The following is a 17634-nucleotide window of genomic DNA, read 5'->3' on the forward strand; positions in this document are numbered from 1 at the left end:
GGGTAGGTGGGATGATTGTAAATGACTTTTCTTTTTCTATTTTGTATTTTTTTCCTATTTCCTAAAGGCAAAGTCTATTGTTTTCTATTTTTATATTGTGAGATATAACACATTTAGAAAGACCTGCACGAGACGCAAATTTGCAGCTTGGTAAACTAGAAAATAAGCACCTGTGTAACTGCCACCCACATGGGGACCCCAAAGCCCTACCTGTGTCCTTTCTGCTCATAGCCCCCTCCCTCCTAAAGATAACCATTCCCTTCACTGCCTCGTTGTTCACATCCTCGTTTTTCCTAAATCATCAGCGAATCATGTGTCTCTAAACAGCGCAGTTCAACTCTGCTCTCTCTGAATTCTATGTAATGAAGCAATACGGTCTACATTCTGTTACATCTGGCTCCTTCCACGCAGCATTATGCCTTCTCATGATGTTATTTAGTGACGTGTTAGGAAGATTATTTTCAGGACCTGAAAAAAAGCATTAATTGTATAAAATACTTTAAATCTGGAATTGTACAAGCACCACCAGAGCCTGGCTCAGTTGATACCTCCCCAGTGATACCTTCTAAGTAGGGACTGAACCACCTTAAATACTAGGATTCCTTCCCTTTGAAGGCCATGGCCACGGAAAAGAGGGATCAGGGCCCGTAGCTGGTTCCATTCCTCAGTTCTCTCCGCTGTGCCACGCTCACGGCTGCCCTTCCACCAGGCCGGCTCAACCAGCTGCCTCTAAGTGGATTTTCCAATTCACTGCCACAATTTCCGAATCACTGCCTAGTCACCCACCTACCATATGTTCCTCTGCCCTGGAGGGCAGGGACCTCTGGGGCAGCGGAAGTGGCTGTGCTCCCTGGAGGCACCTGGACTTGTCTCTTTGAGGACAACCTAAGATCCCTCAACCTGGAGATCTACGAAATGCACCCTCTTTCTCCTCCTCCTCCTCTTCCTTTTCTTTCTACTTAAAAAATCATGATGGAAATTTTCAAACGTATTCGATAGTACGAAGAATAGTACAGTGAAACCCCCCCATCACCAGTGATTAATACATGTCCAATCTTTTCACTTTTCTACCCCTACCCACTTTTCCCTTCATTTCTACTGAGTTCTTCTGAAGCGACTCCAAGCGCTGCCAGCTCCAAGCACGCCAGCACACATCTTTAAAAGATAAGGTCTCTGTTTAAAAACATAGCCAAACACAATGATCCTACTTCCTTAGTTTTGTCAAATAACAAATTAGTCTTCAGATCCTCCTGATCTTTTCACAAAGGTTTCTTTAAAGTTGTTCTGCTCGAGTCAGGATCTGAACCAGCCTCACATACTGCATGCTGCTGAAATGTGCCCTTTTTGTGGGCGGTGGTTTTGGGGACTAGGAACCGGGTCCTGGCCTTCCCATTGCTGTGCAATTGGTCACTGTTCTAGGCTTTGGAGGTTTACACATGTAGCAAATACTGTGTGTGTGCACGCGCGTGTGCGCGCGTGTGTGTGTCAAAAGAGAAAATATGTCATAAATTTAAACTATTTCCAATTAAAATTTTAAATTACGGAATTTTTGTTTGAAGTCTTTAATTTTATATTTGTATTTCCTCTCTTATGCTGATAATCTTGGTGTCTAATAACATCACTATTTGCTTTATTTTACTATATGTGCATGTGAAATTGTCTTGAATAATAATACGAATATTATTTCTGGTATAATGACATTTTTAAGGAAAAGAGTTTAAGATTGTCTTTTAGTTCTTTTGTCCTTCGGATATATTCCACCAGGTATGCAAAGTTACTCGAAGTTACATCGCTGTGTTTTAAAAGTCATTTGAAATCATTTCTCTTTGTGTGCCTCCAACTCGATACACAGTTAGGTTCACATTTCTCGCGTTTCCTTCAGTGTTCAGGGATTATTATTATTTGCATTTTTTAGTTAATTTGGTTTTGTAATCATGTAAAACATTTACACTGCTCCAAAGTCAAATCTAGGGAGAAGGCACATTCGAAGAAGTTCAGCTTTAGACCCTGTCCCCTCCACCTGTTCCCTCCTTCCTTCCTCCTGTAAGTAACTGATGTTACCATTCTTGTCATCAGTATCATTTCATCTGTTAATATTAAAGAATAAATTTCTAAGTGGCAGAAAACCCCTTTTAAAACAATAATCACGGAGTGCTTTTCTGTGAACAGCTATTTGTTTCTTTTAAGATCGTTCCTCTGAGAAGTGGAGACCCATTCATAAGAAGAAACTGACCCATTTTTACAGGTAAAGAAACAGGAAAAACAGTAGGAAATGTTCCCAAAAGCACACAGCAAACGCAGCTAGGAAAGATTCTCATTGGCTACTTTTTAGGCACTGATCTCACCAGCAGAACACACACCTGCCCGGCAGAGGTAGTCTGCCGCTCCAAGTCTAAAAGCTCGCGTGTGTTTGTCCAAGCTCCCACGTGACTCTAAGTACAGCCCTGGAGCATGACCCCTAGTATGAGCCAGGGACGGCCAAGGAGGCTGCTTTTGAGAATCTCTGAACAATATGTTGTTGTGAGAACAAATCTTGTGTGCAAGACTCAGGGCCGAATCAAGAAACTCGACCCTATTTTTCTTTAATGCAACTTAATCTCTATCCTGATCTCTCTCATCTACCAGAGAGCAGACGGTAAACCTTAGCTACATTGAGGAGCCCCCAGCCCCACTTCCCCACACACTTGCATTTAAGTTCCCAAAGCAAAGAGGGGTGGAAGCGGAGGGAGAGTTGATTCTTGCTATTCCCATCTGCTCAGACCGATTCAAATTCAGCCATCATCACCCCGTCCACCCTCACTGCTGGTCCTCACGGAAGGCTGCTCAGCCATGGCCCATCCTGTTGCACTCAGCAGCTCCCTGGCCAGCTCAGATGCTACATGCTCAGCACTGAAATCCTGCTGCCGCTTACCCTTGGAGCCCTGCATGGAAATGTGCCGTGCAGCCCTTTCTTTCCTGGAGCTCCACCTGGGACACTGGGCACAAGTCTCTGAGACTCTTGGACTCTGCAAACTGACTTGAGGCTTCTGCTACATCCCCCTGCCCTAACTTGGACTTGGCCCAGGCAGCAGAGTACAGGGTCTTCTTCTCCGTGAGCCACTAACTTCTATGCACCCATCTCCCTCTGACAGCCCAAGGAATCTTCCTTTGTTTAAACTGGGGCTGAAGAATTTGTGTTCTTAACTATCCAGCATTCTCTCGTCCTTTTATCTATCCTTCAAGTTCCTTTTGTTCTAAGGCCAAGAATGTGAATGCAAAGTCATGGAAGCAACTCCTTTCATCTCTGCTGTCACATCCTTTCCCAGGGCTATCACGCTGCACAATTCCAGGGAGCATCATGCACACGGCCACCTGGGTGGACTCACGCAGTGCACAGCCTGAACAGCTGTACGCACGTGCACAGTTGTGCATGCGCAGACGGGTGGGCCACACAGCAGAACAGTCTGAACAGGGAAGGGAAAAGTGCCACCAGGGAAATAACGTTACTTAATGCTTCAGAAACATTGTCCTGCCACTCAACAAAGCTACAGGAGCAGCAAGCACCCATGCATCTGGATGGTCGCTCAGAAGTTTGACTGGGGCAGAACGTTAAAGGTGAGTGTGACCTCTCCTCCCCAGAATACCATGACCCCTCCGCGCCAGTCTTATCACTGAGGAAAATCTCAGCCTGCCTCACCTGAGCCCCAAACAGCCTGGGATTCAGAAGGACAAACGGGACAACACAACTGTGATCAGTAAAAGGCCTTGAAGCTCCTGTCCCAAAGAGTGGGGAGCACTGAGTGTGGCCATTGTGGGGCACTTGAGCAACATCAGTTCTCCCCGTGGAGCTTCCAAACACCAGCACCGTTCAAAAAGAGCCTCTTGCAAGTGATCTGGCCCTGGCTGGGGTGGCTCAGTGGACTGAGCACCAGTCTGTGGACTGAAAGGCTGCCAGTTCAATTCCCAGTCAGGGCACATGTCTGGGTTGTGGGCCAGGTCCCCAGTTGGGGGTGTGCAAGAGGCAACCGATCTCTTGCACATGGATGTTTCTCTCCCTCTCCATCTCCCTCCCTTCCCCTGTCTCTAAAAAAAAAATAATAAATTAAATTAAATCTTTTTGTTTTAAAGAAAACATAGGAGAAAAAAATGTTTTGAAAAGTTATCTGATCTCTGCTCAGTTCCCAGTTCCAAAGTTCTAAGACTCGGCCAGTTGCCATGGCAGCTGCTGCCCGACTAAAATGCTCACATTTATAGAAACCAGCTGAAGCATCTGAATCTGACAGGGCTGGAACACCTACCAGAGAATGTCACTCCCCAGACACATAGGACGCTTCACTCAGAAACGGCGGAAGTGTCTGTCCTAAGGGGCAGAGCCGAGACTCCAGGCCCCGGTCCCCACTGACCGCACGACCGCACGACCATGTGCAGGCATCGCTCCCAGAAGGCGACCCCCACTCACCTTCCGTGCCTATTCCATCATCATTAATTCATTCGCTCAGCCATGCTGAGCGCTCTCTCTGTGACAGGCGAGGCACAGAGGATGGATGTGAGCACCGCAGAGTCCCCGGGTTCGCCTTGGCAGTTCAGTGGGGAGGCCGATAGGAAAACAGAGAATCATAGCGCAGTGTGAGAAAAACAATGGGAACAGAAGTGTGAGGGCTGCTGAGGTACCAGACGAGGAAGGGGAGGCCATGGGCACTTCCCAGGTAAAACCTAAGCTGAGTCTTGAAGGATGAGCAAGAGCTAGCTGGGATGCAGACAGATGGGAGGAAAGGCGCTCCAGGCGAGGAGAGCAGTGTGCGCAAAAAGCCCCGGGGTGGGAGAGAGTGTTCAGGGTGCAGCACGCAAGTCGGGTGGCCACAGCGTGGAGAGCGAGGGTGCAAAGAGGAGGCGTGCAGCTCAAGGAGAAAGCGAGGCCCTTGGTTTCCATGGGCTTCCAGCCACCTAGCTCGCCTTTAAAATCAAACAGCCCAGGAAGAAAGTAGTTAAGAGGAGATGCTGGGTTTGGGGAAGGAGGGACAGTGTCCCCAAGGAGAAGGGAGCTAGAAGGGGACACCATGACCACACCAGTGTCCTCTCCAGTGTCCATCAGCCCAGCCGCCCCAATCCCTGTGCAACCAGGAGCGGTCGCCCTCCCACCCCCTGTCTCCTCAGAACCTCGCTGCCGCCCAGCTTCCCAGTCATCCCGTTTGGCTCTTTGAGCAGGTGAGGTACAATGTATGGTGCCCCTGGCGCAGGCTTGGCGCTGCACTCAGTACTTTACAGGCTAAACTCATTCACTCCGAAAACTATGCTCGAGCACCTTCTGTGCAGACAGGCAATCTAGTTCAGGTCCCGGGAACGTGGCCATGAAAAAAAATAACAAACTCCTTGCCCTCAAGGAACTCATACTCTTGGGGTTGGAGGGAGATAGAAAAAAAATAAATAGATCTGTCACATGTCAGGAGGTCACAGTAGTCTAAGAAAAATAGAACCCAGCATAGGGACAGAGAATGGTGGAGGAGGGACGGTCAGGAAGGGGAGTCACCTGAGCCAAGACCTGAGGGAAGGGAGACGGCAAACCAGGTGGAAATCTGGAGGGAGGATATCACACTCAGGGGGCAGCAAGTGCGAAGTTCCTGGGGTGGACGTGTCACTGATGTGTTCCCTCGGTGGGGCTGGGGGATCAGGGGCAAGGACGAGGGCAGGAGGGGGCCAGGCCAGATCCGTGGCGGAGAGTCAGGTCATTGTCACAGTACCATGAAAGAGTTGGTACCCGTGTTCTGCCAGCATCACCGGTGAAGCAAATGAGGTTCGGTAATATGCTCAGGGTCCCAGACCTTTCTCAGACAGAGCTGAGAATCAGACCCAGCCGTTCAGTCTTTAGAACATGCGCCCTTAATTGCTCTCTGAGAATGTCTTATGAAAAAGCTGCAGATAACAGAACAGATCAATAAGATTCCAGCCTTCCCCACGGCCACCCCAAGCCCTAGCGATTCCACACCAAAAAAATGTACAGGGAGCATCAGGGGCTCAAACAAAGATTTAGCTACTTTGTTTATAACAGCAAAATGACCAGGAACGAAACCTTTCCCCTGATAACGGAAACGGCCAGTAAGCTGTGATGCAGGCGTGCAGAGAGTGTAGCGCGCACAGGGATTTAAAACAACGTTAGAGAAGAGCGTGCAGTGGCATGGAAAAAGGCTCAAAGTACGTCATGAAATGAAGACACATGCGCAGAAGGATCCCATTTTGTAATAAATAAATAAATAAATAGTGTATAAATATATGCACAGAAAAAAAAAGGAAGGAATCAAACCAAAATTTTAATAAATTGCTATCCCAGGGGCTAGAATTGTGGGTAGTTCTTCTTCCTTTTGTTGAAGAGCATTTACTACAAATAAATAGAATTGATTTTTGCTAAGAAAAAGTTCACACACACACAAGGCTGGCCAGAAAGCTTCCTGGGCTGGCCAGCCGCCGGGTGGGGCAGACCTGGGCCCCTCTCGCCCCCACCCCGTTCCCTGACTTGTTCAGAGAGAGGTTCCACCCCATCCCCACGAGGATCACATCCAGCTTCCCGGCCAGAGCGGAGCTGGAGGACTCAGACGCACTGGCAGCCTCACCTCACTCCTCCACGGAGACTGCACGACTCAGGGCTGCGGGAGGCTCCAGGCCTCTGCCCGGCACGCCTGCTGGGTGCCAGAGCACCGGGGTGATTAGCACTCGACTTGTCAAAGGGCCCGGTGCTATTTTTAAAACCTTTCCAGCACATGGGTTTCACAAAGGATTCCAGGAGTCTTTCTCAGTCCACCCAGTGCTTCAGGAAAGCAAATGAACCAAATAATAAGTTAATGGAAATCACCCAGAACTTTACGGGAGGTGCGTCCCCCACTCCATCTCCTACTGGTCCTTCTGGAAATGGAGGGGCGATAAGCCAGCCAGAGCTTTTCCCCTGCACCCCCTCTCCCTTTCACCCTGGACCGCACCTGAAGCCACTCGCACAATAGACCCCTAGGAGGGGGCAACTGCTGTAGGAGGCAGTTGGCACAGAGGCTTCGGAGCCGGCTGCTGGCCCTGCCACTCACCAGCATGTGACACTGGGCGGTTACATAAGGCGTCTGCACCGCATCTAAAACAGCAAAACAGCGGGGCCGAGGCAGAGCACCGGGCTTCCCGGGCTGCTGTCTCCGTCGAAGGTCAGTAAACCGTGGCCCCCAACTGAATCCTACCTACCCCCTGCCTCTGTCAGCAAAGTTTTATTGCAACACGGCTGGGCACACTCATTGACCTATTATTGCCTGTGGCTGCCTCCCTGCCATAACGGCAGCGCTGAGTAGTTACAATAGAGAGTATGTGAAGTCTAAAGTATTTATTACATATCTGTTATCTGGCCCTTTGCAGGAAGAGTTTGTCAGCCCCGTATTGGGACTCTCCCTGAAGCAAAACTTGAGACAAGCGTTTGGGGGCAAGTGATTCATCAAGGTGATGCTGCCCGGAGGTACCGGTAGTGGGGCAGGAGGGAGCAGGACACGGAGGGGAAGGAGGCCGAGACCGGGTGCAAGGTCAGATAAAGTCTCAGCCTCAGCCTCGGGCCCTCAGGAGCACCTCCAGTTCCCAGGCAGGTGAAGTGGCTCAGGTGGTCCCCGAAGAAGAATGTAGGTAGAAACAAAGGCCACAGGTCACTGCACCACGCACTTCAGCTGTGTTATGGTGCTTACTCCTTGCTGCGGTCTTAGGAAGCAGGCAGTGTATGGTGCCCACCTTACGGCTGAGAGTTGAGAGAGATGGTGCAGTGAAGAGCCCAGCCCAGCACCGACCACAGAGAAAGGGCTGCGAAAAGGGGCCACACCTGGAGCACGGGCCTGGCCGTGGGCCGAGTTCTGGGGCCACAGAGATCAGAGAAGCACGGTGCTCGTCCTCTCGGAGAGACTGCCCTGGTTGTTGGGGAATAGACCCAGCACGCGGGTCGGAGTGCTGGCTGGTTTTCCTCTCAGGGACGGGGCAGGAGGTGGCACTGGGAAGAAGACGTCTTGAAGGAAGGATGGGAGTTGCCAGGTGGGGGAAAGAACTTTCCAACACAGGACACGGCACATGCAAAGCCTTGGTGATGGGGAATGACAGCGTCACGCCGACAGCTGCTGGGAGGTAGGTGTGGGTGGTGTCTCTCTCTGTGTCCAAAGTTTTCCTCCTTATGGGGACACCAGTCAGACTGGATTAGGGCCCACTCTGACAGTCTCATTTCGACTTAATTGCCTCCCTCAAGGTCCTATCCCCAAATACAGTCACAGTCTGAGGTGCTAAGGGTCAGGACTTCGACATATGAACTTGGGGGAACACAGTTCAGCCCATAACAGCTGACGTTTCAGAATGCTCACCCTGGTTCTGGCAGGGAGGTTGACTCGGGAAACAGAAACAGAGGTGGCAGGCTGGGAGAAACCCCACGGCCGCTGTCCAGTGGATCAGAGCCTGAAGTCGCAATGGCGGAGGCCACAGCCTGGGGGGTGGCCCAGCAGCAGCCCCGAGCTGAGTGAGCCCTGCCCTCCAGCTGTGCCTGCCGTCCAGACCCAGCAGCAGAGCGAAGAGGAGGACGAAGGCGCTCTGCCACAGAAAGGCACACGGCTGGTCCCCAGAGCACCAAAGGCCCACAGAGCAAGCGTCAGGGCCAACAAAGGCATGAAGCTGACAGTCACCTGTCCTCTGATCAACCATGGGGTCTGACCTCCTGGGGGCATTGATGTGGCGCCCCCATTGTTCACAGATTCCAAGTCCTCCCAGCACTATCCGTTCATCAAACACAGGCTGAGACCATGCCTTGTACCACGCAGGTTTAGGGTTCGCATCAGAAGAGGCGGCACCTCCTCCCCCCTGTCCTCAGCGGTCCCAGGAGCCACTAAGGTGGGCTCCACTCTTCATTCCCAGAGGGTCTGTTTATCTCCTTCGGGCCAGGGCTCTGCATCTCCCATGCTTTGTGATTACAAATTCCCCTCTTTCTCTCTGTCTCTCTGTCTGTCTCTCTGTCTCTCTCTCTCTCACACACACACACACACACACACACACACCCCATCCACAGTTCCTACAATTCCACCACTCAAAGGTTTATTCCTTCAGTCCAACCTCCCGGGAGAAGGAGGGTGCGATACATTAAGTCACCAACACCTTAGTGTGATGTTATTAATCAGATTATGCCCTCCGCATGAGCCAAGCGTTAAGAAAGGATCGAACATAATTTTGAAGGGAAAGGTTACTGAAAAGAGATGGAGTAGCGGAGGGAAAAAAATGAAGCAGCTGTCCTTCCTGCCCCGTCTCGGGCAGCCCGATGCTGCAAGCCAGGACCGGCCAGCCTTCTCCGGAAATGGCTTTGTGGGCCACAGAGTCTCCTTTGAAGTCACTCAGCTCTGCCTTTGCAGCATGAAAGCCACCGCAGGCAATAAGTAAATGAACGGGTGTAGCTGCGTCCCAGTTTTCCCAACCATTTACAAACATCAAAACCATCCTCGGTTTTCCTGCGCGCTAACTCGGAGGGCGGCCGGGCGTGCCTGAGCCTCAGAGCCTGCGGGCCCCCGCTCCTCGGCAAACACGGAATCTGCCCAAGCGTCTCCTCCACAAGGATGAGCCCTTAGATACTCTCTGGCTCTTCATTCTTTCCTCCCCTCCTGTGGTCTGAGAGGAAGAAAAAAGTGACTCCCTGTGTGCTGCGTGCCTTGTCCACAACCCCTGGGGGCTTGCTTTCCAGCGTGGAGGAGATGACAGGGTGACAAATGCACTGCCGTGCAGGCAGCTGGAGAACTGGGGCCTCGAGGTCCCTGCCAGATGACCGGGGAGCGAGCCTGGATGAGTTCCACCTGCCTGCCCCTCCCCAGCCCCCATCTGAAGCATCAGGGCCCAAGGGTCCCATCTGCCACACTTCTGGGGCATCTCTCCCCAGCTACCAAAGGTGTTTGCTATTATTATTACCATCAGATTTTTGACATATAATCTCCATTAATAAAAACAACAACACTCACTAGGTATTATTGAGTACTAGATCTGTGCCAGGTGCCCCCACAATGTCTGTGGCCGCTGTTCACTGAACGGGCCGGGCTCCTGGGTTGAAGGGATGATTCACCGGCAGTCGGTGCTCCCAGAGACCTATGGCTTTGGCACCGTTATTATCAGAGTCCGGTTGTGCTGAGACCCCACTACACTGGAAAGAGAACGGAAGCAGCCAGCATCTATCTGCTCTGTGCCAGACACATTGCTAAGTCATTTACATGCGTCACTTAACTGAGTGGTTACAACAACCTCTGACATAGGTTCTATTAGTGTCCTTGTTTCGTAGAAAAGGAAACAGGCTCGGAGAGATGAGAGAGGGCCTAGAATTCAATCCACTAGATCAGGGGCCAGCAAACTGCATCCCACAGGCCGACTCCGCCCCACTGCACGTTTCTGTGAATAAAGTTTTATTTGGATGAGAAAACAGGCACTAAGGAAGTTAACCACACACCCAAGGTCACGCAGCTGGACAGTCTGACTCTAAAGCCAGGTTCCTGGTCCCTGGCTCCTCCTCCCTCACAGCCACCTGTGAGACTGTGTGATTCCAATTCCTCAGAGACATAGAAACTCCAACAAGTCCAGTCCTGGCCCAGGTCCATACGGCTAAGAAATGGAGGTGCCAGAGTCCTTGTGGGCACACCACTGACACCCCGAGATGCTGGAGGCCACCCTGCCCTCACGTGAACATACCTCTGTGTCCAGATACCCCCAGAAACTGCAGAGTTGGGCTTCCCAGCGAGCAGTGCGAGAGCGATAGTTCAGTCTGAGAGCACGTCTTGGGTCTGATCTAACAGCCAAGCCCGAGACAGGGGTTCTCGTAAAGCTGAGTTACTGGGAGAAGGCGCTTAGGGAAGAAGCCAAGCAGCTTTGTGGGTTCAGCAGAAGTCTGGCCTCAGCCCGATCCCATGGGGAGCGCTGGGGCATGGAGGGTACCTCACAGTTCCATCACGTTGAGGCAAGGGGCCAGGCCAGGACACATGTATCTGTCAGCCTCTGGCTGTGGGTCGTCTCACAGTGAGGGCAGGGGGCGCATCTCTGGGGACGGGGGCCACTCTCCAGAGAGCGGCGCAGCTTTGAGCCCTCTACGGCAGGCAGCACTCTCAGCAGCTGGGGGATGTTGTCCCATTGTTAGAGGGGACCTCGGGGGGTGCCCCTGGCATCTACCACAGGCAGGTGACCCGGAGGCCCTGACCTCATTAACTGGCTCTGTGACTCTTGGGAAACCGCATTCCCTTCCCTCTCCGACCCTTCTCCCTCCGCTCCTCTCCACCTTCTGGACCTCCTCCTCTGTCACCTTCCAGCGCAGGCCAGGCTGGGCCTGGCCCAGGCTCCTGGCTCCGAGGGCTGACCATCAGCAGACACGGCCCGAGCTGAAGATTCCAGGCAGTGCCCGCATGGGGCCTCTTCCAGCCTAGGCCTGCCCACCCTGCCCCCCACCCTGGGGCCCCACTGGCCGGCGAGGGGATTCCCTGACGTGACCAGGAAGCCAGGGCAGGGAGGCGGCCCTGAGCTGGGCCTGGAGATTAATGAATGAGAGGGGAGGACGACAGCCAGGCCGCTCCTCCTCCTCAGCAGACGGTGCTGCACCCCCAGCCGGGCGAGCAGCTGCCCTCCTGCGGGCAGCCCACGTGGGCCTGCTGCCTGGCGCTTGGCTGCCAGGAGTTGAGCTGCCAGGTCAGCGCAGGGGATCGCTTCTGGAGCTCCCAGAGGGTCCTGATTCTCTCAACAAAAACATCCTCCTCCCCTCTGCTGTCCGCCCTCCCACAGGTGCTCACTGAGCGCACGGGGGCCGCAGCCCGTGCTGGGCGCCAGGAAACAGTGGTGAGCACGGTGGACAGGGCTCCCGCCTCCATTCTCGTGGGGGTGACAAAGAGGACCTGAGCACTGGGAGGTCGTGAATCACTCAGCTGTGCAGGGAAAATACAGCTTCTTTGTTTCCCTTCACTGGTCCAATCTTCCTCAGGAGCCCCACCCCCCTGGGAAGAGGGGCAGGGCTGGGGGAGCACACTTCGAACTCACCGGTTTATGGTGCCGCCCTGCTGTTCCACCGGGAAGGGCGCTGTGGGGGCGTTGGTTCCCTTTGCATAAGTGCTCGGGCTTTCCTGTTTCCCCTTCAGGTGCCATCTCCAGGACGGTGTCTGAGTGAGAGGAGGGGCAGTGATGACCAGATACCTAGCAGTGGGGGGTGGAGGCCACTTGGAAAAACACTGGGCTCTCCGCACTGGCCACTGCGCCAGAGTGGCTGGTCTAGTCTCTCCCTGCCTGGACTCCTCAATGTACCTGGTCTTGTCTGATGTGTCCCAGCTGCTGTTGGGGCCTTGCCCCATCCCCTTCACCAGCCAGGGCTCCCACCCGCCTCACAGCTGCTGCAGGGGTCAGCTGCTAACCTGTCACACCTGCACCTTTCTCCAGAGTTTTGCCCTTGGTGGGAGGGAGGTGCCCACCTCCCCTGGAGATGAACTCTGGCCAATGTCTACCTCTCCAGGGTCACTTCCACTACACTCCCCCACACACTCCCACCCACCCTCCACTCCAGTCCCACAGGCCTTCTGACATTGCCTCCACCCGGGGGCCTCCATGCACGGGGGTTTAAGTCCCAGGAGTGCTCCCTCCCTCCCTTCTCCCCAGTAAGTGCTAGATACTTACAGGACTCCCATTATTCCCTCAGTCTGCACTTGTGTTCAGTCGTGTGGTTTGGTCGATACCTGTCTCCCAGCACTCAACTCCAAACTCTGGAGGGGAGGCATCTCCGGAGTTTATTCACTGGTTTTGCTAGCCATTGGACCCCTAGGGCCTAGTACAGCACCTGGCACAAAGCAGATTAATAAATACTTTTGACATCACAAATGAATTAAATTTTAAATGAACCCATGAACAGATGGAATGCAGCCCTTATCCTTTAGCTCCACCCTCCAACATCCCTGCTACCTCCTGGGGAAGACTGGAAGAGGGACGCCGCTCTCTTGGGACACTTTTCCTACCCTTGGCGAAAGGAGCCAAATTCCTGGCCACCAGGAAGCCCTGCTCTGGCAGGAAATGGAGGTCTGCCTGCACATCGAGCCCAGGGCTCCCTGCCAGGTGCCCAAGCCGGGCCCAAGCCAGCCTGACACCGAGGTCTTGAAGATTCATGCTCGTTTTCAGCTCTCCTTCTCTTTGCCCTGTTGCCTGAGCCTTGTCTTTCTCCCTCCCCTCCACACCCTTCCTTTAGCAAATCCATCGCGCCTTCCGGAAAGAGGGATTACCAGCTCCTAGCTCAGCGTGGAGAAGGGACTCTCCTAGGTTCATAAAGCTAACTGGTGATCTAGAATCCAGGTATTCTGAGATCCCACTGCACGATAAAGAGAATAACGGCAGCCAACATCAACCTACTCTGCACCAGACACTCTGCAGAATAATGTACATACATCACGTTACTGAATCATCACAGTCCTTTGACAAGGATTCTGTTAGTGTCCCTATTTCACAGAAGAGGAAACTGAGGCATGGAGAGGTTCGAGGGGTCCTCGAGTCCATTCTACTGGATAAGGGATCAAAAAACTATATCCCACAGGCCAAATCTGGCTCATTGCATGCTTTTATCAAGTTTTTGTCAAGTAAAACTTTCAATAAAGTTTTATTGAAACAGCTACGTTCATGTATTCATTATTGTCTGTGGCTGCTTATGCACTACAACTGCAAAGTTAGGTTGTTAGAGACCCTGAGGCTCACAAAGAAAAAAAAAAAGTACCCTATGGCCCTTTACCAAAATAAAAAAAAAAACCTTGCCAACCCATTTTAGAAGTCACCCTACCCCTCGGCTCTCCCTCTACATTTGGACTCGTTGATCAGGTTTTTCGCCCAGGTTTACAGCAGGCAGGTCCCACCACCTGTTTGGGTTTTCCATGCTGAGCACCCAGTAAGTACTACAGGTGCCAATGAATGCCACAGCCCCTCCCTGCACTGCCCACCGCTCCCCTCACTCGCTGCCCCCAGCCGCGGGTACTCCACCCCTGTTGCCATCCCGAGGACCCGAGTCCTTTGCACAGAGGGAGATATTTCGTCCATGGATTCTCAGGCTTCAGATCGAGTTTACTGAAAAGTCCTGCTCCCACCTCTGGGTTCCTCTGGACTCTATTCTCCCTCCACCTGATCCGTTTCCATGGAAACTGCTGGGCTCCTGCATCCCTTTCATCCTCCTTTCTGGGAAGCGAGGCCTGCTCTCTGGCACCCCCGGTAGCCAGGCCTGGCCATTATAAAGACCAAAGACACAGTATTTGGAAGAAATATTTCCAAGCGCAGGCAGGGACTGGGCTGGGCTTCTGATTTTTCCTTTGATGTGCTCTAAAATAACACCAGGTGCTCTAGGAAGCTCTGCCAATTACCTCGGCCCAGGGGATGCTGGCTGCAAGGGTGTTTGTCATCGGTGCTGCAGCTCGCCGTCTCGTGGTCAGCTAGGACGCCTCCCTTCTGGGGAGCAATTCTGGGATCTGAGGCAGAGGGCAAGTTGGGCACGTCTTCTTGTTAATACTAGGTACCGGGTTAGAGCAGGGATTTTCAACTGGTGTGCCACAAGCATGTTTAAAACATGCAATACCTGGCTATGTAGTCAGAGGCACTGAGCTCTTTTCCCTTAGACTGTCCAATGAAAAAAAAAAATGACAGCAGGCAACACAACAATAGCCACCCAGTGGGAATAAATCAAAATTATACCTATTTTTTGTCAGATGGGCAAACATTATATTTTTTGATGGGCCACAGAATCTTAGTAATTAGCTGACGTGAGATGAAAAAGGCTGACAGTCACTGGGTCACAGCATTCAGGATGGAGCTGGGGGGCCGGCGGGGGGGAGGTGGCACGGGCAAAAGGGGAGATGGCGGCCAGGCTGCCCCTTCTGGAGAAGGGAGGGGCCGGCCGGCAGCTGAACTCACGGGCAGCCTGGAAACAGTGGGTGGGCACCGCTCCTGGCCACTAGTAGGTACCCTGTGGCTCTGGCGGCCAGGATCTGGGAAGAACTTTGTACGTATTGTCCAGGGACTGGGCATCTGGTCCACAAGGCAAGTAGAACCTGCAGCAGCCAGAGCGTCCTCGACATTCCACTGCTGCCAGGTCTTGGTCGGGTGCTGACCTCTCTAAGTGTTGGTTTCCTACTCTTTAAAATGGGCCCATTTCTCGCACTGCACACCTGATAGGCTAGGTGTGAGGACCTAACCAAACAGGACACATTAAAGCTTCTATAAAGGCATCTACACATAGACTTGGGGCATCGTCATCATCATCATAAAATGTAAGGGGAGATCATGGAGGAGCTGCGGCACCTCAGACAGCTAAAAACAAACAAACAAACAAACAAAAAAACAAGATCCCCAATTCACTGAGCTATGAACGTAAACGAATTTCATTTTTATCGTCTCTGCATTCAAATATGCTCACTGTCTCTCTTCTCAATCCCTTGGCGATTTCTTGATCTGAGTCCATGATTGTCTTCTCACGTTCAGGTATTTAAATTTGATCAGGTCCAGCTCTGATCAAAAGCTCTTCTCCTCCCCATTGCATACTGTGGGAGGGCAAAGCTCGGAGGAGAGGGGTGAGCTGGTCCTGAGACACCTCCTCCCTGGGAGGGGCGCAGTGGGCCAGGAGAGGAGGGAGGAGGAGGTCTTGTTCATTCCTGGTCACCGAGGTGGTTGTAGGCTGTTCTCTGCGAACTCAGAGGCTCCCTGCACCATGGAATGAAGGTTTTCCGGAGCCATTTTCAGCCCCACCCCAGCCTCTTTCCACGCCTGCACCGACCACCAGCAGCTGCGTGGGTTCTGCTCCTCCTTTAAACGTCATGTGCCCCTTTCGCAGCAGCCACAGAGACCTCCAAGGGCTGCAGATACAGGCAGAACAGGGTGTGATCACCCCCGTCTCCCTTCTACGCACAGGACAGGACGGCCTGGGCCTTCACACAGCCCCAAGTCGGACACAGCAGCAGTTCGGGGTCCCAGACTCCAGAATCCCGCCAGGTGGGCCTGACAGTGCTTCCTTACTGCGGGCTCCCCCATGACCTGCGGAGGTCTTCTAGAAGTCCCCCCAGCGAAACATGGCTTCAGAGGAGACACAAATGCTGCAGTCCCCGGAGGCTAAGGCCTCACCGTCTCCCCCGCGCTGGTGCTCCTTTCATAGCCCACAGCCCTGGTGGGAAGTGCAGGGCAGGCTTAGTGAGTCCAGCAGACAGGGGAGGCCTGGATTCCGGGGAGAAGCTTTACAAACAAAGTGTTTAGTCCCTTTCATGCCACTCTTTCAGAACAACAAGAAAAACTCTTCCTAATGGTCTATATTAATAATAATAACTACATTTTAAGGTGACACTTGCCGCTGCCAGGACTCCTGCCCGCTAACCCCTTGACTGCACTGACTTCGTGGTTACCTCCATTTTCACTAAGATTCCAAAAGGTTAAATAGCTTCCTCAAGGCCTCACAACCGGGAAGTGGGTTTTGCACCCTCATCTGTCTGACCCCAGAGCAGGGCTCGTAACTCCTGAAGGTGACTGCTTTTGCAGGCTCAGCTTGGAGACAAGGGACAAAGGGGCTTGCTTGGGCTCCATGGCCTTCCCTGGGCCCGTTTCCGGGAGAGTCAGGGATGAGCCTCCCAGAAAGAGACTCCAACCACGCACCTAAACGAACAATATGGGGCTGTTTCAACGAGGAGTCTGGAGGTCACCGTGGCCACCGGACGGTCATACTCGGGACCTCCCTCAGACGAGCCAACACCTTCCTCCATCTCAGCGGCCCTGGAACACAGGCAGCAGGACTTCCACTCTCTCTTCCTCACCAGGGAAACCAAAGCAGAAGGGGGGCCTCTGACCCCAAAGACCTGGCCCACGGGAGGCAGGGGAGCCCGATGACGGTGTCAGAGCTGGAAGTGGCTGAGCCGGACCCCTGAGTGGCTGTGCAGCACAGGGGTTAAGAGCTCAAGTTTAGCCTTTCCTCTTGGCCGCACTCTGTGGTCAGCCCCCTCCAGAATCCACTCCCTGCCCCAGGAGAGAGATGCTAGCCACAGAATTTCCTGCCAGGCCAACCACTGCTGATTTCTGGCTCCATAAATGGCAGGGGGATACATGGACTCTTAATCCTCAGACAATTCTAAGAGGTAAATACACATGTTCCCATTTTGCAGAAGAGAACAACTGAGGCACTGACAGATAAGTCATGTAATCTGCCCAAGGTCGCACAGTTTATTCTGGGATTCAAGACCATGCAGCCTGATTCTTGCATATCTGCTCTTAACCCCGGTGCCATCCTGTCCCCTAGGGACAGGGCAAGAGAGACCCAGTGGCTTTGGTGAATTCCTCCCTCAGCCCAGGCCTCTCCTCTGGCAGCAACGGGGAGGAGGTAAACACAGGCATCACGAGCCGAGCCGGTTTGTTCTGACTCCTCTCCTCCAGTGTTCCTTTTAACTCTATACACACTTGCTCTGGGGAAAAAAATGAGTGGACCTGGACCCCTCACTCTGTTTAGCCCCTCCAGGCATGTCTTTCCTCCCAGGGACAACCTCTTCTGCGACCTCCTTTCTGTTCTCACCTCCTTCCCTTTCGCTCTCCATTCGGAAGGCAGTTCAGCTAACACTCATTAGCACATGTTAATGAGCATCAATTCATCTCTCAGTTATTCAGAGGGAAAGG

The sequence above is a fragment of the Phyllostomus hastatus genome, unplaced genomic scaffold, assembly GCF_019186645.2.
Source record: "Phyllostomus hastatus isolate PE091 unplaced genomic scaffold, TTU_PhHast_1.1 phas_scaffold_345, whole genome shotgun sequence".
In the NCBI taxonomy this organism is placed as follows: domain Eukaryota; kingdom Metazoa; phylum Chordata; class Mammalia; order Chiroptera; family Phyllostomidae; genus Phyllostomus; species Phyllostomus hastatus.